Source organism: Lissotriton vulgaris, chromosome 8 (genome assembly GCF_964263255.1).
Source record: "Lissotriton vulgaris chromosome 8, aLisVul1.2, whole genome shotgun sequence".
Classification (NCBI taxonomy): domain Eukaryota; kingdom Metazoa; phylum Chordata; class Amphibia; order Caudata; family Salamandridae; genus Lissotriton; species Lissotriton vulgaris.
In genome coordinates, this window is record NC_141696.1 from 1,532,702,440 (window position 1) to 1,532,730,026 (window position 27,587).

Sequence of the window (27,587 nt, forward strand, 5' to 3'; positions counted from 1 at the left end):
TGGGATCCAGATTAGGTCATTTTTTTTTTTAACTCCGAATGGACTAGCACTATATTACCCAGACGTATTTGGCATGAGTAGGTAAGCAATGTCATCTGACTACTGACATCTGTGTTCAATGGGAAGTGGAAGGTAATGCAGACAAGAGTTTACTTTACAAAAAAGCATGAAATGGGAAATATTCATTGTCAAACCTGAAGGTAAGAGAGGTGGAAGCAAGTTTAGAAGGAGGACATAAAGCAAAGTCTATGTTAAATTGATTGTGTTGTAGATCAGTTGGAATAAATTTGATGAATAGAGAAAAAGTACTACAGCTGATTCCAAGACCTATTTTGTTAGAAGCAAGGAACCTCCCAACTGTGCCGAAACCCAGGAATGAACCAGGGACCTTTAGATCTTCAGTCTAACGCTCTCCCAACTGAGCTATTTCGGCCTTCTGATAGCTGGGGTCTTCATACTTTAATTTGAACCATTTAACAAAATAGATGCAGGACCTTGATTTTTAACCTCATATGGTAGAGATATGTTTTAAGGAGTCCTGTATCATTCCGCAGTTAACTGGTGCAATGGGTAAATAGCATTTTTGGGATCCAGGTTAGGTAGTTGTTTTTTTAACTCTGAATGGACTAGCACTATATTACCCAGATATATTTGGCATGAGTAGGTAAGCAATGTCATCTGACTACTGACATCTGTGTTCAAGGGGAAGTGAAATGTGATGCAGACAAGAGTTTACTTTACTAAAAAGGACGAAATGGGAAACATTCATAGTCAAACCTGAAGGCAAGATAGGTGGAAGAAAGTTTAAAAGGAGGACAGAAAGCAACGTCTATGTTGAGTTGATCATTTTGTAGATCAGTTGATAAAAATGTTGATAGAGAAAAAAGTACTACAGCTGATTACAAGACTTACTTTGTGAGAAACAAGGAACCTCTCAACAGTGCCGAAACCCAGGATTTAACCAGGGACCTTTAGATCTTCAGTCTAACGCTCTCCCAACTGAGCTATTTCGGCCTGCTGCTAGCTGTAGTCTTCATACTTTAATTTAAACCATTTAACAAAATAGATGCAGGACCTGGATTTTTAAACTCATATGGTAGAGATGTGTTTTAAGGAGTCCTGTATCATTCCGCAATTAACTGGTGCAATGGGTAAATAGCATTTTTGGGATCCAGGTTAGGTAGTTGTTTTTTTAACTCTGAATGGACTAGCACTATATTACCCAGATATATTTGGCATGAGTAGGTAAGCAATGTCATCTGACTACTGACATCTGTGTTCAAGGGGAGGTGGAAGGTAATGCAGACAAGAGTTTACTTTACAAAAAAGCATGAAATGGGAAATATTCATTGTCAAACCTGAAGGTAAGAGGGGTGGGAGAAAGTTTAGAAGGAGGACATACAGCAAAGTCTATGTTAAATTGATTGTGTTGTAGATCAGTTGGAAAACATTTGATGAATAGAGAAAAAGTACTACAGCTGATTCCAAGACCTATTTTGTAGAAGCAAGGAACCTATCAACTGTGCCGAAACCCGGGATTGAACCAGGGACCTTTAGATGTTCAGTCTAATGCTCTCCCAACTGAGCTATTTCGGCCTTCTGATAGCTGGGGTCTTCATACTTTAATTTGAACCATTTAACAAAATAGATGCAGGACCTTGATTTTTAACCTCATATGGTAGAGATATGTTTTAAGGAGTCCTGTATCATTCCCCAGTTAACTGGTGCAACAGGTAAATAGCATTTTCGGGATCCAGGTTAGGTAGTTGTTTTTTTAACTCTGAATGGACTAGCACTATATTACCCAGATATATTTGGCATGAGTAGGTAAGCAATGTCATCTGACTACTGACATCTGTGTTCAAGGGGAAGTGGAATGTGATGCAGACAAGAGTTTACTTTACAAAAAAGGACGAAATGGGAAACATTCATAGTCAAACCTGAAGGCAAGATAGGTGGAAGAAAGTTTAAAAGGAGGACAGAAAGCAAAGTCTATGTTGAATTGATCATTTTGTAGATCAGTTGATAAAAATGTTGATAGAGAAAAAAGTACTACAGCTGATTCCAAGACCTATTTTGTTAGAAGCAAGGAACCTCTCAACTGTGCCAAAACCCAGGATTGAACCAGGGACCTTTAGATCTTCAGTCTAACGCTCTCCCAACTGAGCTATTTCAGACTGCTTATAGCTGAGGTCTTCATACTTTAATTTAAACCATTTAACAAAATAGATGCAGGACCTGGATTTTTAACCTCATATGGTAGAGATATGTTTTAAGGAGTCCTGTATCATTCCGCAATTAACTGGTGCAATGGGTAAATAGCATTTTTGGGATCCAGGTTAGGTAGTTGTTTTTTTAACTCTGAATGGACTAGCACTATATTACCCAGATATATTTGGCATGAGTAGGTAAGCAATGTCATCTGACTACTGACATCTGTGTTCAAGGGGAAGTGGAAGGTAATGCAGACAAGAGTTTACTTTACAAAAAAGCATGAAATGGGAAATATTCATTGTCAAACCTGAAGGTAAGAGGGGTGGAAGCAAGTTTAGAAGGAGGACATAAAGCAAAGTCTATGTTAAATTGATTGTGTTGTAGATCAGTTGGAAAAAATTTGATGAATACAGAAAAAGGACTACAGTTGATTCCAAGACCTATTTTGTTAGAAGCAAAGAACCTCTCAACAGAGCCAAAACCCAGGATTGAACCAGGGACCTTTAGATCTTCAGTCTAACACTGTCCCAACTGAGCTATTTCGGCCTGCTGATATCTGTGGTCTTCATACTTTAATTTGAACCATTTAACAAAATAGATGCAGGACCTGGATTTTTAACCTCATATGGTGAGATATGTTTTAAGAAGTCCTGTATCATTCCCCAGTTAACTGGTGCAATGGGTAAATAGCATTTTTGGGATCCAGGTTAGGTAGTTGTTTTTTTAACTCTGAATGGACTAGCACTATATTACCCAGATATATTTGGCATGAGTAGGTAAGCAATGTCATCTGACTACTGACATCTGTGTTCAAGGGGAAGTGGAATGTGAGGCAGACAAGAGTTTACTTTACAAAAAAGGACGAAATGGGAAACATTCATAGTCAAACCTGAAGGCAAGATAGGTGGAAGAAAGTTTAAAAGGAGGACAGAAAGCAAAGTCTATGTTGAATTGATCATTTTGTAGATCAGTTGATAAAAATGTTGATAGAGAAAAAAGTACTACAGCTGATTCCAAGACCTATTTTGTTAGAAGCAAGGAACCTCTCAACTGTGCCTAAACCCGGGATTGAACCAGGGACCTTTAGATCTTCAGTCTAACGCTCTCCCAACTGAGCTATTTCGGCCTGCTGCTAGCTACAGTCTTCATACCTTAATTTGAACCATTTAACTAAATAGATGCATGACCTGGATATTTGACCTTATATGTTAGAGATATGTTTTAAGGAGTCCTGTATCATTCAGCAGTTAACTGGTGCAATGGGTAAATAATATTTTTGGGATCCAGGTTAGGTCATTTTTTTTTAACTCCGAATGGACTAGCACTATATCACCCAGACGTATTTGGCATGAGTAGGTAAGCAATGTCATCTGACTACTGACATCTGTGTTCAAGGGGAAGTGGAAGGTAATGCAGACAAGAATTTACTTTACAAAAAAGCATGAAATGGGAAATATTCATTGTCAAACCTGAAGGTAAGAGAGGTGGAAGCAAGTTTAGAAGGAGGACATAAAGCAAAGTCTATGTTAAATTGATTGTGTTGTAGATTAGTTGGAAAAAATTTGATGAATAGAGAAAAAGTACTACAGCTGATTCCAAGACCTATTTAGTTAGAAGCAAGGAACCTCTCAACTGTGCCGAAACCAGGGATTGAACCAGGGACCTTTAGATCTTCAGTCTAACGCTCTCCCAACTGAGCTATTTCTGTCTTCTGTTAACTGGGGTCTTCATGCTTTAATTTGAACCATTTAACAAAATAGATGCAGGACCTGGATTTTTAACCTCATATGGTAGAGATATGTTTTAAGGAGTCCTGTATCATTCCCAAGTTAACTGGTGCAATGGGTAAATAGCATTTTTGGGATCCAGGTTAGGTAGTTGTTTTTTTAACTCTGAATGGACTAGCACTATATTACCCAGATATATTTGGCATGAGTAGGTAAGCAATGTCATCTGACTACTGACATCTGTGTTCAAGGGGAAGTGGAAGGTAATGCAGACAAGAGTTTACTTTACAAAAAAGCATAAAATGGGAAATATTCATTGTCAAACCTGAAGGTAAGAGAGGTGGAAGCAAGTTTAGAAGGAGGACATAAAGCAAAGTCTATGTTAAATTGATTGTGTTGTAGATCAGTTGGAAAAAACTTGATGAATAGAGAAAAAGTACTACAGCAGATTCCAAGACCTATTTTGTTAGAAGCAAGGAACCTCTCAACTGTGCCGAAACACTGGATTGAACCAGGGACCTTAAGATCTTCAGTCTAACGCTCTCCCAACTGAGCTATTTCAGCCTTCTGATAGCTGTGGTCTTCATACTTTAATTTGAACCATTTAACAAAATAGATGCAGGACCTGGATTTTTAACCTCATATGGTAGAGATATGTTTTAAGGAGTCCTGTATCATTCCGCAGTTAACTGGTGCAATGGGTAAATAGCATTTTTGGGATCCAGGTTAGGTAGTTGTTTTTTTAACTCTGAATGGACTAGCACTATATTACCCAGATATATTTGGCATGAGTAGGTAAGCAATGTCATCTGACTACTGACATCTGTGTTCAAGGGGAAGTAGAATGTGATGCAGACAAGAGTTTACTTTACAAAAAAGGACGAAATGGGAAACATTCATAGTCAAACCTGAAGGCAAGATAGGTGGAAGAAAGTTTAAAAGGAGGACAGAAAGCAATGTCTATGTTGAATTGATCATTTTGTAGATCAGTTGATAAAAATGTTGATAGAGAAAAAAGTACTACAGCTGATTCCAAGACTTACTTTGTGAGAAACAAGGAACCTCTCAACAGTGCCGAAACCCGGGATTTAACCAGGGACCTTTAGATCTTCAGTCTAACGCTCTCCCAACTGAGCTATTTCGGCCTGCTGCTAGCTGTAGTCTTCATACTTTGATTTGAACCATTTAACTAAATGGATGCATGACCTGGATATTTGACCTTATATGTTAGAGATATGTTTTAAGGAGTCCTGTATCATTCAGCAGTTAACTGGTGCAATGGGTAAATAATATTTTTGGGATCCAGGTAAGGTCATTTTTTTTTTAACTCCGAATGGACTAGCACTATATTACCCAGACGTATTTGGCATGAGTAGGTAAGCAATGCCATCTGACTACTGACATCTGTGTTCAAGGGGAAGTGGAAGGTAATGCAGACAAAAGTTTACTTTACAAAAAAGCATGAAATGGGAAATATTCATTGTCAAACCTGAAGGTAAGAGAGGTGGAAGCAAGTTTAAAAGGAGGACATAAAGCAAAGTCTATGTTAAATTGATTGTGTTGTAGATCAGTTGGAAAAAATTTGATGAATAGAGAAAAAGTACTACAGCTGATTCCAAGACCGATTTTGTTAGAAGCAAGGAACCTCTCAACTGTGCCGAAACCCAGGATTGAACCAGGGACCTTTAGATCTTCAGTCTAACGCTCTCCCAACTGAGCTATTTCGGCCTTCTGATAGCTGGGGTCTTCATACTTTAATTTGAACCATTTAACAAAATAGATGCAGGACCTGGATTTTTAACCTCATATGGTAGAGATATGTTTTAAGGAGTCCTGTATCATTCCCCAGTTAACTGGTGCAATGGGTAAATAATATTTTTGGGATCCAGGTTAGGTAGTTATTTTTTTAACTCTGAATGGACTAGCAGTATATTACCCAGATATATTTGGCATGAGTAGGTAAGCAATGTCATCTGACTACTGACATCTGTGTTCAAGGGGAAGTGGAATGTGATGCAGACAAGAGTTTACTTTACAAAAAAGGACGAAATGGGAAACATTCATAGTCAAACCTGAAGGCAAGATAGGTGGAAGAAAGTTTAAAAGAAGGACAGAAAGCAAAGTCTATGTTGAATTGATCATTTTGTAGATCAGATGATAAAAATGTTGATAGAGAAAAAAGTACTACAGCTGATTTCAAAACCTATTTTGTTAGAATCAAGGAACCTCTCAACTGTGCCGAAACCTGGGATTGAACCAGGGACCTTTAGATCTTCAGTCTAATGCTCTCCCAACTGAGCTATTTCGGCCTTCTTATAGCTGGGGTCTTCATACTTTAATTTGAACCATTTAACAAAATAGATGCAGGACCTGGATTTTTAACCTCATATGGTAGAGATATGTTTTAAGGAGTCCTGTATCATTCCCCAGTTAACTGGTGCAATGGGTAAATAATATTTTTGTGATCCAGGTTAGGTAGTTATTTTTTTAACTCTGAATGGACTAGCAGTATATTACCCAGATATATTTGGCATGAGTAGGTAAGCAATGTCATCTGACTACTGACATCTGTGTTCAAGGGGAAGTGGAATGTGATGCAGGCAAGAGTTTACTTTACAAAAAAGGACGAAATGGGAAACATTCATAGTCAAACCTGAAGGCAAGATAGGTGGAAGAAAGTTTAAAAGGAGGACAGAAAGCAAAGTCTATGTTGAATTGATCATTTTGTAGATCAGTTGATAAAAATGTTGATAGAGAAAAAAGTACTACTGCTGATTCCAAGACCTATTTTGTTAGAAGCAAGGAACCTCTCAACTGTGCCTAAACCCGGGATTGAACCAGGGACCTTTAGATCTTCAGTCTAACACTCTCCCAACTGAGCTATTTCAGCCTGCTTATAGCAGTTGTCTTCATACTTTAATTTAAACCATTTAACAAAATAGATGCAGGACCTGTATTTTTAACCTCATATGGTAGAGATATGTTTTAAGGAGTCCTGTATCATTCCCAAGTTAACTGGTGCAATGGGTAAATAGCATTTTTGGGATCCAGGTTAGGTAGTTGTTTTTTTAACTCTGAATGGACTAGCACTATATCACCCAGATATATTTGGCATTAGTAGGTAAGCAATGTCATCTGACTACTGACATCTGTGTTCAAGGGGAAGTGGAATGTGATGCAGACAAGAGTTTACTTTACAAAAAAGGACGAAATGGGAAACATTCATAGTCAAACCTGAAGGCAAGATAGGTGGAAGAAAGTTTAAAAGGAGGACAGAAAGCAAAGTCTATGTTGAATTGATCATTTTGTAGATCAGTTGATAAAAATGTTGATAGAGAAAAAAGTACTACAGCTGATTCCAAGACCTATTTTGTTAGAAGCAAGGAACCTCTCAACTGTGCCGAAACCCAGGATTGAACCAGGGACCTTTAGATCTTCAGTCTAATGCTCTCCCAACTGAGCTATTTCGGACTGCTTGTAGCTGAGGTCTTCATACTTTAATTTAAACCATTTAACAAAATAGATGCAGGACCTGGATTTTTAACCTCATATGGTAGAGATATGTTTTAAGGAGTCCTGTATCATTCCGCAATTAACTGGTGCAATGGGTAAATAGCATTTTTGGGATCCAGGTTAGGTAGTTGTTTTTTTAACTCTGAATGGATTAGCACTATATTACCCAGATATATTGGGCATGAGTAGGTAAGCAATGTCATCTGACTACTGACATCTGTGTTCAAGGGGAAGTGGAAGGTAATGCAGACAAGAGTTTACTTTACAAAAAAGCATGAAATGGGAAATATTCATTGTCAAACCTGAAGGTAAGAGGGGTGGAAGCAAGTTTAGAAGGAGGACATAAAGCAAAGTCTATGTTAAATTGATTGTGTTGTAGATCAGTTGGAAAAAATTTGATGAATACAGAAAAAGGACTACAGTTGATTCCAAGACCTATTTTGTTAGAAGCAAAGAACCTCTCAACAGAGCCGAAACCCGGGATTGAACCAGGGACCTTTAGATCTTCAGTCTAACACTCTCCCAACTGAGCTATTTCGGCCTGCTGATATCTGTGGTCTTCATACTTTAATTTGAACCATTTAACAAAATAGATGCAGGACCTGGATTTTTAACCTCATATGGTAGAGATATGTTTTAAGAAGTCCTGTATCATTCCCCAGTTAACTGGTGCAATGGGTAAATAGCATTTTTGGGATCCAGGTTAGGTAGTTGTTTTTTTAACTCTGAATGGACTAGCACTATATTACCCAGATATATTTGGCATGAGTAGGTAAGCAATGTCATCTGACTACTGACATCTGTGTTCAAGGGGAAGTGGAATGTGAGGCAGACAAGAGTTTACTTTACAAAAAAGGACGAAATGGGAAACATTCATAGTCAAACCTGAAGGCAAGATAGGTGGAAGAAAGTTTAAAAGGAGGACAGAAAGCAAAGTCTATGTTGAATTGATCATTTTGTAGATCAGTTGATAAAAATGTTGATAGAGAAAAAAGTACTACAGCTGATTCCAAGACCTATTTTGTTAGAAGCAAGGAACCTCTCAACTGTGCCTAAACCCGGGATTGAACCAGGGACCTTTAGATCTTCAGTCTAACGCTCTCCCAACTGAGCTATTTCGGCCTGCTGCTAGCTACAGTCTTCATACCTTAATTTGAACCATTTAACTAAATAGATGCATGACCTGGATATTTGACCTTATATGTTAGAGATATGTTTTAAGGAGTCCTGTATCATTCAGCAGTTAACTGGTGCAATGGGTAAATAGCATTTTTGGGATCCAGGTTAGGTAGTTGTTTTTTTAACTCTGAATGGACTAGCACTATATTACCCAGATATATTTGGCATGAGTAGGTAAGCAATGTCATCTGACTACTGACATCTGTGTTCAAGGGGAAGTGGAAGGTAATGCAGACAAGAGTTTACTTTACAAAAAAGCATGAAATGGGAAGTATTCATTGTCAAACCTGAAGGTAAGATAGGTGGAAGCAAGTTTAGAAGGAGGACATAAAGCAAAGTCTATGTTAAATTGATTGTGTTGTAGATCAGTTGGAAAAAATTTGATGAATAGAGAAAAAGTACTACAGCTGATTCCAAGACCTATTTTGTTAGAAGCAAGGAACCTCTCAACTGTGCCGAAACCCGGGATTGAACCAGGAACCATTAGATCTTCAGTCTAACGCTCTACCAACTGTCCTATTTCGGTCTGCTGCTAGCTTTAGTCTTCATACTTTGATTTGAACCATTTAACTAAATAGATGCATGACCTGGATATTTGACCTTATATGTTAGAGATATGTTTTAAGGAGTCCTGTATCATTGAGCAGTTAACTGGTGCAATGGGTAAATAATATTTTTGGGATCCAGATTAGGTCATTTTTTTTTTTAACTCCGAATGGACTAGCACTATATTACCCAGACGTATTTGGCATGAGTAGGTAAGCAATGTCATCTGACTACTGACATCTGTGTTCAATGGGAAGTGGAAGGTAATGCAGACAAGAGTTTACTTTACAAAAAAGCATGAAATGGGAAATATTCATTGTCAAACCTGAAGGTAAGAGAGGTGGAAGCAAGTTTAGAAGGAGGACATAAAGCAAAGTCTATGTTAAATTGATTGTGTTGTAGATCAGTTGGAATAAATTTGATGAATAGAAAAAAAGTACTACAGCTGATTCCAAGACCTATTTTGTTAGAAGCAAGGAACCTCCCAACTGTGCCGAAACCCAGGAATGAACCAGGGACCTTTAGATCTTCAGTCTAACGCTCTCCCAACTGAGCTATTTCGGCCTTCTGATAGCTGGGGTCTTCATACTTTAATTTGAACCATTTAACAAAATAGATGCAGGACCTTGATTTTTAACCTCATATGGTAGAGATATGTTTTAAGGAGTCCTGTATCATTCCGCAGTTAACTGGTGCAATGGGTAAATAGCATTTTTGGGATCCAGGTTAGGTAGTTGTTTTTTTAACTCTGAATGGACTAGCACTATATTACCCAGATATATTTGGCATGAGTAGGTAAGCAATGTCATCTGACTACTGACATCTGTGTTCAAGGGGAAGTGGAATGTGATGCAGACAAGAGTTTACTTTACTAAAAAGGACGAAATGGGAAACATTCATAGTCAAACCTGAAGGCAAGATAGGTGGAAGAAAGTTTAAAAGGAGGACAGAAAGCAACGTCTATGTTGAGTTGATCATTTTGTAGATCAGTTGATAAAAATGTTGATAGAGAAAAAAGTACTACAGCTGATTACAAGACTTACTTTGTGAGAAACAAGGAACCTCTCAACAGTGCCGAAACCCAGGATTTAACCAGGGACCTTTAGATCTTCAGTCTAACGCTCTCCCAACTGAGCTATTTCGGCCTGCTGCTAGCTGTAGTCTTCATACTTTAATTTAAACCATTTAACAAAATAGATGCAGGACCTGGATTTTTAAACTCATATGGTAGAGATGTGTTTTAAGGAGTCCTGTATCATTCCGCAATTAACTGGTGCAATGGGTAAATAGCATTTTTGGGATCCAGGTTAGGTAGTTGTTTTTTTAACTCTGAATGGACTAGCACTATATTACCCAGATATATTTGGCATGAGTAGGTAAGCAATGTCATCTGACTACTGACATCTGTGTTCAAGGGGAGGTGGAAGGTAATGCAGACAAGAGTTTACTTTACAAAAAAGCATGAAATGGGAAATATTCATTGTCAAACCTGAAGGTAAGAGGGGTGGGAGAAAGTTTAGAAGGAGGACATACAGCAAAGTCTATGTTAAATTGATTGTGTTGTAGATCAGTTGGAAAACATTTGATGAATAGAGAAAAAGTACTACAGCTGATTCCAAGACCTATTTTGTAGAAGCAAGGAACCTATCAACTGTGCCGAAACCCGGGATTGAACCAGGGACCTTTAGATGTTCAGTCTAATGCTCTCCCAACTGAGCTATTTCGGCCTTCTGATAGCTGGGGTCTTCATACTTTAATTTGAACCATTTAACAAAATAGATGCAGGACCTTGATTTTTAACCTCATATGGTAGAGATATGTTTTAAGGAGTCCTGTATCATTCCCCAGTTAACTGGTGCAACAGGTAAATAGCATTTTCGGGATCCAGGTTAGGTAGTTGTTTTTTTAACTCTGAATGGACTAGCACTATATTACCCAGATATATTTGGCATGAGTAGGTAAGCAATGTCATCTGACTACTGACATCTGTGTTCAAGGGGAAGTGGAATGTGATGCAGACAAGAGTTTACTTTACAAAAAAGGACGAAATGGGAAACATTCATAGTCAAACCTGAAGGCAAGATAGGTGGAAGAAAGTTTAAAAGGAGGACAGAAAGCAAAGTCTATGTTGAATTGATCATTTTGTAGATCAGTTGATAAAAACGTTGATAGAGAAAAAAGTACTACAGCTGATTCCAAGACTTATTTTGTGATAAGCAAGGAACCTCTCAACAGTGCCGAAACCCGGGATTGAACCAGGGACCTTTAGATCTTCAGTCTAACGCTCTTCCAACTGAGCTATTTCTGCCTCCTGCTAGCTGTAGTCTTCATACTTTGATTTGAACCATTTAACAAAATAGATGCATGACCTGGATATTTGACCTTATAGGTTAGAGATATGTTTTAAGGAGTCCTGTATCATTCAGCAGTTAACTGGTGCAATGGGTAAATACTATTTTTGGGATCCAGGTTAGGTCATTTTTTTTTTAACTCCGAATGGACTAGCACTATATTACCCAGACGTATTTTGCTTGAGTAGGTAAGCAATGTCATCTGACCACTGACATCTGTGTTCAAGGGGAAGTGGAAGGTAATGCAGACCGGAGTTTACTTTACAAAAAAGCATGACATGGGAAACATTCATAGCCAAACCTGAAGGCAAGAGAGGTGGAAGCAAGTCTAGAAGGAGGACAGAAAGCAAAGTCTATGTTAAATTGATTGTGTTGTAGATCAGTTGGAAAAAATTTGATGAATACAGAAAAAAGGACTACAGCTGATTCCAAGACCTATTTTGTTAGAAGCAAAGAACCTCTCAACAGTGCCGATACCCGGGATCTAACCAGGGACCTTTAGATCTTCAGTCTAACACTCTCCCAACTGGGCTATTTCGGCCTGCTGATATCTGTGGTCTTCATACTTTAATTTGAACCATTTAACAAAATAGATGCAGGACCTGGATTTTTAACCTCATATGGTAGAGATATGTTTTAAGGAGTCCTGTATCATTCCCCAGTTAACTGGTGCAATGGGTAAATAGCATTTTTGGGATCCAGGTTAGGTAGTTGTTTTTTTAACTCTGAATGGACTAGCACTATATTACCCAGATATATTTGGCATGAGTAGGTAAGCAATGTCATCTGACTACTGACATCTGTGTTCAAGGGGAAGTGGAATGTGATGCAGACACGAGTTTACTTTACAAAAAAGGACGAAATGGGCAACATTCATAGTCAAACCTGAAGGCAAGATAGGTGGAAGAAAGTTTAAAAGGAGGACAGAAAGCAAAGTCTATGTTGAATTGATCATTTTGTAGATCAGTTGATAAAAATGTTGATAGAGAAAAAATACTACAGCTGATTCCAAGACCTATTTTGCTAGAAGCAAGGAACCTCTCAACTGTGCCGAAACCCGGGATTGAACCAGGGACCTTTAGATCTTCAGTCTAACGCTCTCCCAACTGAGCTATTTCAGCCTGCTGCTAGCTGTAGTCTTCATACTTTGATTTGAACCATTTAACTAAATAAATGCATGACCTGGATATTTGACCTCATATGTTAGAGATATGTTTTAAGGAGTCCTGTATCATTCAGCAGTTAACTGGTGCAATGGGTAAATAATATTTTTGGGATCCAGGTTAGGTCATTTTTTTTTTTTAACTCCGAATGGACTAGCACTATATTACCCAGACGTATTTGGCATGAGTAGGTAAGCAATGTCATCTGACTACTGACATCTGTGTTCAAGGGGAAGTGGAAGGTAATGCAGACAAGAGTTTACTTTACAAAAAAGCATGAAATGGGAAATATTCATTGTCAAACCTGAAGTTAAGAGAGGTGGAAGCAAGTTTAGAAGGAGGACATAAAGCAAAGTCTATGTTAAATTGATTGTGTTGTAGATCAGTTGGAAAAAATTTGATGAATAGAGAAAAAGTACTACAGCTGATTCCAAGACCTATTTTATTAGAAGCAAGGAACCTCTCAACTGTGCCAAAACCCGGGATTGAACCAGGGACCTTTAGATCTTCAGTCTAACGCTCTCCCAACTGAGCTATTTCGGCCTTCTGATAGCTGGGGTCTTCATACTTTAATTTGAACCATTTAACAAAATAGATGCAGGACCTGGATTTTTAACCTCATATGGTAGAGATATTTTTTAAGGAGTCCTGTATCATTCCGCAGTTAACTGGTGCAATGGGTAAATAGCATTTTTGGGATCCAGGTTAGGTAGTTGTTTTTTTAACTCTGAATGGACTAGCACTATATTACCCAGATATATATGCCATGAGTAGGTAAGCAATGTCATCTGACTACTGACATCTGTGTTCAAGGGGAAGTGGAATGTGATGCAGACAAGAGTTTACTTTACAAAAAAGGACGAAATGGGAAACATTCATAGTCAAACCTGAAGGCAAGATAGGTGGAAGAAATTTTAAAAGGAGGACAGAAAGCAACGTCTATGTTGAATTGATCGTTTTGTAGATCAGTTGATAAAAATGTTGTTAGAGAAAAAAGTACTACAGCTGATTCCAAGACTTACTTTGTGAGAAACAAGGAACCTCTCAACAGTGCCGAAACCCGGGATTTAACCAGGGACCTTTATATCTTCAGTCTAACGCTCTCCCAACTGAGCTATTTCGGCCTGCTGCTAGCTGTAGTCTTCATACTTTGATTTGAACCATTTAACTAAATGGATGCATGACCTGGATATTTGACCTTATATGTTAGAGATATGTTTTAAGGAGTCCTGTATCATTCAGCAGTTAACTGGTGCAATGGGTAAATAATATTTTTGGGATCCAGGTTAGGTCATTTTTTTTTTAACTCCGAATGGACTAGCACTATATTACCCAGACGTATTTGGCATGAGTAGGTAAGCAATGTCATCTGACTACTGACATCTGTGTTCAAGGGGAAGTGGAAGGTAATGCAGACAAAAGTTTACTTTACAAAAAAGCATGAAATGGGAAATATTCATTGTCAAACCTGAAGGTAAGAGAGGTGGAAGCAAGTTTAGAAGGAGGACATAAAGCAAAGTCTATGTTAAATTGATTGTGTTGTAGATCAGTTGGAAAAAATTTGATGAATAGAGAAAAAGTACTACAGCTGATTTCAAGACCTATTTTGTTAGAAGCAAGGAACCTCTCAACTGTGCCGAAACCCAGGATTGAACCAGAGACATTTAGATCTTCAGTCTAACGCTCTCCCAACTGAGCTATTTCGGCCTGCTTATAGCTGTGGTCTTCATACTTTAATTTAAACCATTTAACAAAATAGATGCAGGACCTGGATTTTTAACCTCATATGGTAGAGATATGTTTTAAGGAGTCCTGTATCATTCCGCAGTTAACTGGTGCAATGGGTAAATAGCATTTTTGGGATCCAGGTTAGGTAGTTGTTTTTTTAACTCTGAATGGACTAGCACTATATTACCCAGATATATTTGGCATGAGTAGGTAAGCAATGTCATCTGACTACTGACATCTGTGTTCAAGGGGAAGTGGAATGTGATGCAGACAAGAGTTTACTTTACAAAAAAGGACGAAATGGGAAACATTCATAGTCAAACCTGAAGGAAAGATAGGTGGAAGAAGGTTTAAAAGGAGGACAGAAAGCAAAGTCTATGTTGAATTGATCATTTAGTAGATCAGTTGATAAAAATGTTGATAGAGAAAAAAGTACTACAGCAGATTCCAAGACCTATTTTGTTAGAAGCAAGGAACCTCTCAACTGTGCCGAAACCCGGGATTGAACCAGGGACCTTTAGATCTTCAGTCTAACGCTCTCCCAAATGAGCTATTTCGGCCTGTTAATATCTGTGGTCTTCATACTTTAATTTAAACCATTTAACAAAATAGATGCAGGACCTGGAGTTTTAACCTCATATGGTAGAGATATGTTTTAAGGAGTCCTGTATCATTCTGCAATTAACTGGTGCAATGGGTGAATAGCATTTTTGGGATCCAGGTTAGGTAGTTGTTTTTTTAACTCTGAATGGACTAGCACTATATTACCCAGATATATTTGGCATGAGTAGGTAAGCAATGTCATCTGACTACTGACATCTGTGTTCAAGGGGGAGTGGAAGGTAATGCAAACAAGAGTTTACTTTACAAAAAAGCATGAAATGGGAAATATTCATTGTCAAACCTGAAGGTAAGATAGGTGGAAGCAAGTTTAGAAGGAGGACATAAAGGAAAGTCTATGTTAAATTGATTGTGTTGTAGATCAGTTGGAAAAAATTTGATGAATAGAGAAAAAGTACTACAGCTGATTCCATGACCTATTTTTTTAGAAGCAAGGAACCTCTCAACTGTGCCGAAACCCAGGATTGAACCAGGGACGTTTAGATCTTCAGTCTAACGCTCTCCCAACTGATCTATTTCAGCCTGCTGCTAGCTGTAGTCTTCACACTTATATTTGAACCATTTAACTAAATAGATGCATGACCTGGATATTTGACCTTATATGTTAGAGATATGTTTTAAGGAGTCCTGTATCATTCAGCAGTTAACTGGTGCAATGGGTAAATAATATTTTTGGGATCCAGGTTAGGTCATTTTTTTTTTTTTAACTCCGAATGGACTAGCACTATATTACCCAGACGTATTTGGCATGAGTAGGTAAGCAATGTCATCTGACTTCTGACATCTGTGTTCAAGGGGAAGTGGAAGGTAATGCAGACAAGAGTTTACTTTACAAAAAAGCATTAAATGGGAAATATTCATTGTCAAACCTGAAGGTAAGAGAGGTGGAAGCAAGTTTAGAAGGAGGACATAAAGCAAAGTCTATGTTAAATTGATTGTGTTGTAGATCAGTTGGAAAAAATTTGATGAATAGAGAAAAAGTACTACAGCTGATTCCAAGACCTATTTTATTAGAAGCAAGGAACCTCTCAACTGTGCCAAAACCCGGGATTGAACCAGGGACCTTTAGATCTTCAGTCTAACGCTCTCCCAACTGAGCTATTTCGGCCTACTGATAGCTGGGGTCTTCATACTTTAATTTGAACCATTTAACAAAATAGATGCAGGACCTGGATTTTTAACCTCATATGGTAGAGATATGTTTTAAGGAGTCCTGTATCATTCCGCAGTTAACTGGTGCAATGGGTAAATAGCATTTTTGGGATCCAGGTTAGGTAGTTGTTTTTTTAACTCTGAATGGACTAGCACTATATTACCCAGATATATTTGCCATGAGTAGGTAAGCAATGTCATCTGACTACTGACATCTGTGTTCAAGGGGAAGTGGAATGTGATGCAGACAAGAGTTTACTTTACAAAAAAGGACGAAATGGGAAACATTCATAGTCAAACCTGAAGGCAAGATAGGTGGAAGAAATTTTAAAAGGAGGACAGAAAGCAACGTCTATGTTGAATTGATCGTTTTTTAGATCAGTTGATAAAAATGTTGATAGAGAAAAAAGTACTACAGCTGATTCCAAGACTTACTTTGTGAGAAACAAGGAACCTCTCAACAGTGCCGAAACCCGGGATTTAACCAGGGACCTTTAGATCTTCAGTCTAACGCTCTCCCAACTGAGCTATTTCGGCCTGCTGCTAGCTGTAGTCTTCATACTTTGATTTGAACCATTTAACTAAATGGATGCATGACCTGGATATTTGACCTTATATGTTAGAGATATGTTTTAAGGAGTCCTGTATCATTCAGCAGTTAACTGGTGCAATGGGTAAATAATATTTTTGGGATCCAGGTTAGGTAGTTGTTTTTTTAACTCCGAATGGACTAGCACTATATTACCCAGACGTATTTGGCATTAGTAGGTAAGCAATGTCATCTGACTACTGACATCTGTGTTCAAGGGGAAGTGGAAGGTAATGCAGACAAAAGTTTACTTTACAAAAAAGCATGAAATGGGAAATATTCATTGTCAAACCTGAAGGTAAGAGAGGTGGAAGCAAGTTTAGAAGGAGGACATAAAGCAAAGTCTATGTTAAATTGATTGTGTTGTAGATCAGTTGGAAAAAATTTGATGAATAGAGAAAAAGTACTACAGCTGATTCCAAGACCTATTTTGTTAGACGCAAGGAACCTCTCAACTGTGCCGAAACCCAGGATTGAACCAGAGACCTTTAGATGTTCAGTCTAACGCTCTCCCAACTGAGCTATTTCGGCCTGCTTAAAGCTGTGGTCATCATATTTTAATTTAAACCATTTAACAAAATAGATGCAGGACCTGGATTTTTAACCTCATATGGTAGAGATATGTTTAAAGGAGTCCTGTATCATTCCCCAGTTAACTGGTGCAATGGGTAAATAGCATTTCTGGGATCCAGGTTAGGTAGTGGTTTTTTTAACTCTGAATGGACTAGCACTATATCACCCAGATATATTTGGCATGAGTAGGTAAGCAATGTCATCTGACTACTGACATCTGTGTTCAAGGGGAAGTGGAATGTGATGCAGACAAGAGTTTACTTTACAAAAAAGGACGAAATGGGAAACATTCATAGTCAAACCTGAAGGCAAGATAGGTGGAAGAAAGTTTAAAAGGAGGACATAAAGCAAAGTCTATGTTGAATTGATCATTTTGTAGATCAGTTGATAAAAATGTTGATAGAGAAAAAAGTACTACAGCTGATTCCAAGACCTATTTTGTTAGAAGCAAGGAACCTCTCAACTGTGCTGAAACTCGGGATTGAACCAGGGACCTTTAGATCTTCAGTCTAATGCTCTTCCAACTGAGCTATTCCGGCCTCCTGCTAGCTGTAGTCTTCATACTTTGATTTGAACCATTTAACAAAATAGATGCATGACCTGGATATTTGACCTTATAGGTTAGAGATATGTTTTAAGGAGTCCTGTATCATTCAGCAGTTAACTGGTGCAATGGGTAAATACTATTTTTGGGATCCAGGTTAGGTCATTTTTTTTTTAACTCCGAATGGACTAACACTATATTACCCAGACGTATTTTGCCTGAGTATGTAAGCAATGTCATCTGACCACTGACATCTGTGTTCAAGGGGAAGTGGAAGGTAATGCAGACCAGAGTTTACTTTACAAAAAAAAGCATGACATGGGAAACATTCATAGTCAAACCTGAAGGCAAGAGAGGTGGAAGCAAGTCTAGAAGGAGGACAGAAAGCAAAGTCTATGTTAAATTGATTGTGTTGTAGATCAGTTGGAAAAAATTTGATGAATACAGAAAAAGGACTACAGCTGATTCCAAGACCTATTTTGTTAGAAGCAAAGAACCTCTCAACAGTGCCGAAACCCAGGATTGAACCAGGGACCTTTAGATCTTCAGTCTAACACTCTCCCAACCGAGCTATTTCGGCCTGCTGATATCTGTGGTCTTCATACTTTAATTTGAACCATTTAACAAAATAGATGCAGGGCCTGGATTTTTAACCTCATATGGTAGAGATATGTTTTAAGGAGTCCTGTATCATTCCCCAGTTAACTGGTGCAATGGGTAAATAGCATTTTTGGGATCCAGGTTAGGTAGTTGTTTTTTTTAACTCTGAATGGACTAGCTCTATATTACCCAGATATATTTGGCATGAGTAGGTAAGCAATGTCATCTGACTACTGACATCTGTGTTCAAGGGGAAGTTGAATGTGATGCAGACAAGAGTTTACTTTACAAAAAAGGACGAAATGGGAAACATTCATAGTCAAACCTGAAGGCAAGATAGGTGGAAGAAAGTTTAAAAGGAGGACAGAAAGCAAAGTCTATGTTGAATTGATCATTTTGTAGATCAGTTGATAAAAATGTTGATAGAGAAAAAAGTACTACAGCTGATTCCAAGACCTATTTTGTTAGAAGCAAGGAACCTCTCGACTGTGCCGAAACCCGGGATTGAACCAGGGACCTTTAGATCTTCAGTCTAACGCTCTCCCAACTGAGCTATTTCGGCCTTCTGATACTTCGGTTCTTCATACTTTAATTTGAACCATTTAACAAAATAGATGCAGGACCTGGATTTTTAACCTCATATGGTAGAGCTATGTTTTAAGGAGTCCTGTATCATTCCCCAGTTAACTGGTGCAATGGGTAAATAGCATTTCTGGGATCCAGGTTAGGTAGTGGTTTTTTTAACTCTGAATGGACTAGCACTATATCACCCAGATATATTTGGCATAAGTAGGTAAGCAATGTCATCTGACTACTGACATCTGTGTTCAAGGGGAAGTGGAATGTGATGCAGACAAGAGTTTACTTTACAAAAAAGGACGAAATGGGAAACATTCATAGTCAAACCTGAAGGTAAGAGAGGTGGAAGAAAGTTTAAAAGGAGGACATAAAGCAAAGTCTATGTTGAATTGATCATTTTGTAGATCAGTTGATAAAAATGTTGATAGAGAAAAAAGCACTACAGCTGATTCCAAGACCTATTTTGTTAGAAGCAAGGAACCTCTCAACTGTGCTGAAACTCGGGATTGAACCAGGGACCTTTAGATCTTCAGTCTAATGCTCTTCCAACTGAGCTATTCCGGCCTCCTGCTAGCTGTAGTCTTCATACTTTGATTTGAACCATTTAACAAAATAGATGCATGACCTGGATATTTGACCTTATAGGTTAGAGATATGTTTTAAGGAGTCCTGTATCATTCAGCAGTTAACTGGTGCAATGGGTAAATACTATTTTTGGGATCCAGGTTAGGTCATTTTTTTTTTAACTCCGAATGGACTAGCACTATATTACCCAGACGTATTTTGCCTGAGTATGTAAGCAATGTCATCTGACCACTGACATCTGTGTTCAAGGGGAAGTGGAAGGTAATGCAGACCAGAGTTTACTTTACAAAAAAAAGCATGACATGGGAAACATTCATAGTCAAACCTGAAGGCAAGAGAGGTGGAAGCAAGTCTAGAAGGAGGACAGAAAGCAAAGTCTATGTTAAATTGATTGTGTTGTAGATCAGTTGGAAAAGATTTGATGAATACAGAAAAAGGACTACAGCTGATTCCAAGACCTATTTTGTTAGAAGCAAAGAACCTCTCAACAGTGCCGAAACCCAGGATTGAACCAGGGACCTTTAGATCTTCAGTCTAACACTCTCCCAACCAAGCTATTTCAGCCTGCTGATATCTGTGGTCTTCATACTTTAATTTGAACCATTTAACAAAATAGATGCAGGGCCTGGATTTTTAACCTCATATGGTAGAGATATGTTTTAAGGAGTCCTGTATCATTCCCCAGTTAACTGGTGCAATGGGTAAATAGCATTTTTGGGATCCAGGTTAGGTAGTTGTTTTTTTTAACTCTGAATGGACTAGCACTATATTACCCAGATATATTTGCCATGAGTAGGTAAGCAATGTCATCTGACTACTGACATCTGTGTTCAAGGGGGAAGTTGAATGTGATGCAGACAAGAGTTTACTTTACAAAAAAGGACGAAATGGGAAACATTCATAGTCAAACCTGAAGGCAAGATAGGTGGAAGAAAGTGTAAAAGGAGGACAGAAAGCAAAGTCTATGTTGAATTGATCATTTTGTAGATCAGTTGATAAAAATGTTGATAGAGAAAAAAGTACTACAGCTGATTCCAAGACCTATTTTGTTAGAAGCAAGGAACCTCTCGACTGTGCCGAAACCCGGGATTGAACCAGGGACCTTTAGATCTTCAGTCTAACGCTCTCCCAACTGAGCTATTTCGGCCTTCTGATACTTCGGTTCTTCATACTTTAATTTGAACCATTTAACAAAATAGATGCAGGACCTGGATTTTTAACCTCATATGGTAGAGCTATGTTTTAAGGAGTCCTGTATCATTCCCCAGTTAACTGGTGCAATGGGTAAATAGTATTTTTGGGATCCAGGTTAGGTAGTTGTTTTTTTAACTCTGAATGGACTAGCACTATATTACCCAGATATATTTAGCATGAGTAGGTAAGCAATGTCATCTGCCTACTGACATCTATGTTCAAGGGGAAGTAGAATGTGATGCAGACAAGAGTTTACTTTACAAAAAAGGACGAAATGGGAAACATTCATAGTCAAACCTGAAGGCAAGATAGGTGGAAGAAAGTTTAAAAGGAGGACAGAAAGCAAAGTCTATGTTGAATTGATCATTTTGTAGATCAGTACATAAAAATGTTGATAGAGAAAAAAGTACTACAGCTGATTCCAAGACCTATTTTGTTAGAAGCAAGGAACCTCTCAACTGTGCCGAAACCCGGGATAGAACCAGGGACCTTTAGATCTTCAGTCTAACGCTCTCCCAACTGAGCTTTTTCTGCCTTCTGATAGCTGGGGTCTTCATACTTTAATTTGAACCATTTAACAAAATAGATGCAGGACCTGGACTTTTAACCTCATATGGTAGAGATATGTTTTAAGGAGTCCTGTATCATTCCGCAGTTAACTGGTGCAATGGGTAAATAGCATTTTTGGGATCCAGGTTAGGTAGTTGTTTTTTTAACTCTGAATGGACTAGCACTATATTACCCAGATATATTTGGCATGAGTAGGTAAGCAATGTCATCTGACTACTGACATCTGTGTTCAAGGGGAAGTGGAATGTGATGCAGACAAGAGTTTACTTTACAAAAAAGGACGAAATGGGAAACATTCATAGTCAAACCTGAAGGAAAGATAGGTGGAAGAAGGTTTAAAAGGAGGACAGAAAGCAAAGTCTATGTTGAATTGATCATTTAGTAGATCAGTTGATAAAAATGTTGATAGAGAAAAAAGTACTACAGCAGATTCCAAGACCTATTTTGTTAGAAGCAAGGAACCTCTCAACTGTGCCGAAACCCGGGATTGAACCAGGGACATTTAGATCTTCAGTCTAACGCTCTCCCAAATGAGCTATTTCGGCCTGTTAATATCTGTGGTCTTCATACTTTAATTTAAACCATTTAACAAAATAGATGCAGGACCTGGAGTTTTAACCTCATATGGTAGAGATATGTTTTAAGGAGTCCTGTATCATTCTGCAATTAACTGGTGCAATGGGTAAATAGCATTTTGCGGATCCAGGTTAGGTAGTTGTTTTTTTAACTCTGAATGGACTAGCACTATATTACCCAGATATATTTGGCATGAGTAGGTAAGCAATGTCATCTGACTACTGACATCTGTGTTCAAGGGGAAGTGGAAGGTAATGCAGACAAGAGTTTACTTTACAAAAAAGCATGAAATGGGAAATATTCATTGTCAAACCTGAAGGTAAGATAGGTGGAAGCAAGTTCAGAAGGAGGACATAAAGCAAAGTCTATGTTAAATTGATTGTGTTGTAGATCAGTTGGAAAAAATTTGATGAATAGAGAAAAAGTACTACAGCTGATTCCAAGACCTATTTTGTTAGAAGCAAGGAACCTCTCAACTGTGCCGAAACCCGGGATTGAACCAGGGACGTTTAGATCTTCAGTCTAACGCTCTCCCAACTGAGCTATTTCAGCCTGCTGCTAGCTGTAGTCTTCATACTTTGATTTGAACCATTTAACTAAATAGATGCATGACCTGGATATTTGACCTTATATGTTAGAGATATGTTTTAAGGAGTCCTGTATCATTCAGCAGTTAACCGGTGCAATGGGTAAATAATATTTTTGGGATCCAGGTTAGGTCATTTTTTTTTTAACTCCGAATGGACTAGCACTATATTACCGAGACGTATTTGGCATGAGTAGGTAAGCAATGTCATCTGACTACTGACATCTGTGTTCAAGGGGAAGTGGAAGGTAATGCAGACAAGAGTTTACTTTACAAAAAAGCATTAAATGGGAAATATTCATTGTCAAACCTGAAGGTAAGAGAGGTGGAAGCAAGTTTATAAGGAGGACATAAAGCAAAGTCTATGTTAAATTGATTGTGTTGTAGATCAGTTGGAAAAAATTTGATGAATAGAGAAAAAGTACTACAGCTGATTCCAAGACATATTTTATTAGAAGCAAGGAACCTCTCAACTGTGCCAAAACCCAGGATTGAACCAGGGACCTTTAGATCTTCAGTCTAAAGCTCTCCCAACTGAGCTATTTCGGCCTTCTGATAGCTGGGCTCTTCATACTTTAATTTGAACCATTTAACAAAATAGATGCAGGACCTGGATTTTTAACCTCATATGGTAGAGATATGTTTTAAGGAGTCCTGTATCATTCCGCAGTTAACTGGTGCAATGGGTAAATAGCATTTTGGGAACCAGGTTAGGTAGTTGTTTTTTTAACTCTGAATGGACTAGCACTATATTACCCAGATATATTTGCCATGAGTAGGTAAGCAATGTCATCTGACTACTGACATCTGTGTTCAAGGGGAAGTGGAATGTGATGCAGACAAGAGTTTACTTTACAAAAAAGGACAAAATGGGAAACATTCATAGTCAAACCTGAAGGCAAGATAGGTGGAAGAAATTTTAAAAGGAGGACAGAAAGCAACGTCTATGTTGAATTGATCGTTTTGTAGATCAGTTGATAAAAATGTTGATAGAGAAAAAAGTACTACAGCTGATTCCAAGACTTACTTTGTGAGAAACAAGGAACCTCTCAACAGTGCCGAAACCCGGGATTTAACCAGGGACCTTCAGATCTTCAGTCTAACGCTCTCCCAACTGAGCTATTTCGGCCTGCTGCTAGCTGTAGTCTTCATACTTTGATTTGAACCATTTAACTAAATGGATGCATGACCTGGATATTTGACCTTATATGTTAGAGATATGTTTTAAGTAGTCCTGTATCATTCAGCAGTTAACTGGTGCAATGGGTAAATAATATTTTTGGGATCCAGGTTAGGTAGTTGTTTTTTTAACTCCGAATGGACTAGCACTATATTACCCAGACGTATTTGGCATTAGTAGGTAAGCAATGTCATCTGACTACTGACATCTGTGTTCAAGGGGAAGTGGAAGGTAATGCAGACAAAAGTTTACTTTACAAAAAAGCATGAAATGGGAAATATTCATTGTCAAACCTGAAGGTAAGAGAGGTGGAAGCAAGTTTAGAAGGAGGACATAAAGCAAAGTCTATGTTAAATTGATTGTGTTGTAGATCAGTTGGAAAAAATTTGATGAATAGAGAAAAAGTACTACAGCTGATTCCAAGACCTATTTTGTTAGACGCAAGGAACCTCTCAACTGTGCCGAAACCTATATGGCTGAGATACCCGCCACCCCCTCTCAACACCAATCCCCAAGGATGGGAAACCGGAAACAATTCTGAAGTTTTTGGAAGACGGGAGGGAGTGACCCTCCCGGCCGTATTTATTAAAATATGAAACAAAATTAAAACCAAATTAACAGTTTCATATTATGTACAATTTCATAACCACATTGCGATGTTTGGCTAACCTTAACATATTCTCTAATACAAAGGTCCTCCTAGCCGAACTAACATCCTACAAAACATTTACTTGAAATTTTGAAATTGTACATCCTAACGTTTAAGGGCCAACGGCAAGGTCGTAACCGGTGTCAAGATCCCTAACCGTGAAATATCCCCCTCACTTGTGAGGGGCGGCACAGAGGCGTACCTCAAGTGCAACTTACCAATTTCCCTTGACTTGACGGGGGCCCCAATAAAACTCGACGCCACTTAAAGGTCGTACGAGGACTCGTGTGAGGTATCTAGAAGGTAGCACAGACCCCCCCCCAAACCCCACACAACTTACCACATCTGCCGTCGCAGACGTCCTGGCCCCGGGAAATTCCCCAGGAGGGGGCTGTAACCCCTCGAACCCAGGAAGGGGTCTTGACCGCCTTTCCTTTCCTTTCGGCGACCCATCCTTAGAAGGGACCGCCTCCCCATTGAGGGGCCAATGGCCACCTCCCCCGCGCGCTCCCATCCGTAATGGGTGACGCCCACTCATAGGGATCTTCCAATTAGTGCTCACCGATCATGACCTTACCGCCCGACCAAAATAAATACGACAATGCTAACTAAATTACAAATGACTAATTCTAAAAGACAGTAGCAACAACAACTTTATTAAATGCATGCTTACTCAGGGACACTAAAGCAGAATCACTTTATTTGCGAAACATAACACCAATCGACCATTCTTTATTGCATACTCAAAGTCATCATGATAATACGACAACCTGCAAACGAAAAAATCAGAATTAACATCAAACTTTATTCAAAACCAATCGCTGTCTTCAGGGGCTGGTGGGTGGGTCAAAATTGGCTCTTCGTTCCGACTCGAGCTCACGTGCAGCGAGGAGGTGCAGCTTCAGAGCACAGGAACAAGAGGATGCCTTCTGGTCTTACTTCTCCTTTTATCCGTCTTCAGGGCGGGCGTAAACCCGCCCCTGCCTGCCCAAGGGCGTGGCCAGCCGCGTCCGTGTCTAGGCCAACCCACTCTAGGGCGGGAAAAGGCGCGCCCCGGCTACGCCGCTTCGGGCATACCAGCCGAGACTCGCCTCCCGCCCAAGATGGCTTCCCGGGGGGATCGTGGTACTCTGCCATACGTTCGGGGGGACCGAATGGTCGCCCCTTTCCATATGGCTGAGATACCCGCCACCCCCTCTCAACACCAATCCCCAAGGATGGGAAACCGGAAACAATTCTGAAGTTTTTGGAAGACGGGAGGGAGTGACCCTCCCGGCCGTATTTATTAAAATATGAAACAAAATTAAAACCAAATTAACAGTTTCATATTATGTACAATTTCATAACCACATTGCGATGTTTGGCTAACCTTAACATATTCTCTAATACAAAGGTCCTCCTAGCCGAACTAACATCCTACAAAACATTTACTTGAAATTTTGAAATTGTACATCCTAACGTTTAAGGGCCAACGGCAAGGTCGTAACCGGTGTCAAGATCCCTAACCCAGAAATATCCCCCTCACTTGTGAGGGGCGGCACAGAGGCGTACCTCAAGTGCAACTTACCAATTTCCCTTGACTTGACGGGGGCCCCAATAAAACTCGACGCCACTTAAAGGTCGTACGAGGACTCGTGTGAGGTATCTAGAAGGTAGCGTAGACCCCCCCCAAACCCCACACAACTTACCACATCTGCCGTCGCAGACGTCCTGGCCCCGGGAAATTCCCCAGGAGGGGGCTGTAACCCCTCCTACCCAGGAAGGGGTCTTGACCGCCTTTCCTTTCCTTTCGGCGACCCATCCTTAGAAGGGACCGCCTCCCCGTTGAGGGGCCAATGGCCACCTCCCCCGCGCGCTCCCATCCGTAATGGGTGACGCCCACTCATAGGGATCTTCCAATTAGTGCTCACCGATCATGACCTTACCGCCACAGGACCGGATAGTTGACCGGCTATCCGGACCCCCCACAACACTTCTACCTAAAGGTCATGTCTTAACGTCTTCAGCCAAGCTATGAAGTCTCCTATGAGTAACTCATTCCCCACCCGAGACAAATGCACACCATCCCTCAAATACATACTGTCCCCATTAATACAACCATGCGAAATAGAATGCAGTGTACTGGAACGGAACAACCTACTCACTTTGTTATTAATTTTCCTTACAGAATGATTCAAAGCTGAAACAGAAAAAGCCCCCCGCCACACTTTTCGTGGGATCATATGGGAACACGCAATCGTGCACCCTGGAACTCTCCTTGCTAACCAACTTACAGTGGAAAGCATTGCCTCAAGGAGAAGTCGTCTACCAGTGGTGACCAAATCATTGCCCCCAAGATGTACTATGACTACAGACGGCGGTGACCTCATCCGCCCTAGCAAACCCTCGAAAAACGATTGAAACTGGTCAATACAGAGACCGCCCCTTCCGTAGAAGGACACACTGTACCCGTATTCCCCAGCCACGTGAATCATGTCACCTGTCTTGAATACGTCCGCGGCACGCCTCACGTATGAGTGGCCCACGATCCACACCTCCCTTTTCACAGCCGGTGATGTCTGACCGCTGGCCCGGTGTTGGGTCGACTGCATAGTCCGCCCCGCCTCGTAGGCTTGCGTAACTGAAAACCAAACAAACAAGAAGCGTGAGTACATCATTACAGCTTCACAACATGTGCAAACGCACATACCTCTTATAACAATTGGAGGACCAACGCCCCACCCGTTTAACTTGTTCCACATTCAGACCCCTGGCTGTAGCCTCTGTAGCAGCCCCTATCCGAAAGGAATGGGTCCCAAACTCGCCCGGGTTCAAGCCCGCAGCTGTAATCGACATCGCAAGCACCCGCTGAAACTGAAAACTTGTCAGTGGGGTGGCGTCAGCGTGTCTCAACAAGGTCCCCCCCCATGATGCCACCCTTCGTGTTAAATAATCCTCTAAACACTTCACCGGGCACATGGAGGACCCGGGAATCCTGCGTATGATTATGCAGTCACCCATCCCACTCTGATCGGTCTTGGACCTCACAAACGAGACAGTCATTGTCTCCCCTCTGATCTGTACGTGCTCTGCGCACAGCCCTCCCGTCACATCCTGCTTGTTCCTCGCCACTAATTCGCTTACCCGCATAGCCCCATGAAATGCCAGCGTAAAAGCGGCTCGGAATAA

The 27,587-nt window shown here is 39.7% G+C and overlaps 5 non-coding genes across 5 annotated transcripts; all 5 read right to left on the reverse strand.

The window, feature by feature from the left end:
• Positions 1–6,177: 6,177 nt before the first annotated feature.
• On the reverse strand, positions 6,178–6,250 carry TRNAF-GAA (transfer RNA phenylalanine (anticodon GAA)). The gene has a single exon. It is a non-coding gene; the product is annotated as a tRNA-Phe (tRNA).
• Positions 6,251–13,163: 6,913 nt separating this feature from the next.
• Positions 13,164–13,236, reverse strand: TRNAF-GAA (transfer RNA phenylalanine (anticodon GAA)). Its single transcript has one exon. It is a non-coding gene; the product is annotated as a tRNA-Phe (tRNA).
• A 2,841-nt stretch (positions 13,237–16,077) lies between these two features.
• Positions 16,078–16,150, reverse strand: TRNAF-GAA (transfer RNA phenylalanine (anticodon GAA)). Its single transcript has one exon. It is a non-coding gene; the product is annotated as a tRNA-Phe (tRNA).
• A 2,839-nt stretch (positions 16,151–18,989) lies between these two features.
• On the reverse strand, positions 18,990–19,062 carry TRNAF-GAA (transfer RNA phenylalanine (anticodon GAA)). The gene has a single exon. It is a non-coding gene; the product is annotated as a tRNA-Phe (tRNA).
• Positions 19,063–20,738: 1,676 nt separating this feature from the next.
• TRNAF-GAA (transfer RNA phenylalanine (anticodon GAA)) lies at positions 20,739–20,811 on the reverse strand. Its single transcript has one exon. It is a non-coding gene; the product is annotated as a tRNA-Phe (tRNA).
• Between the last annotated feature and the right edge of the window lie 6,776 nt (positions 20,812–27,587).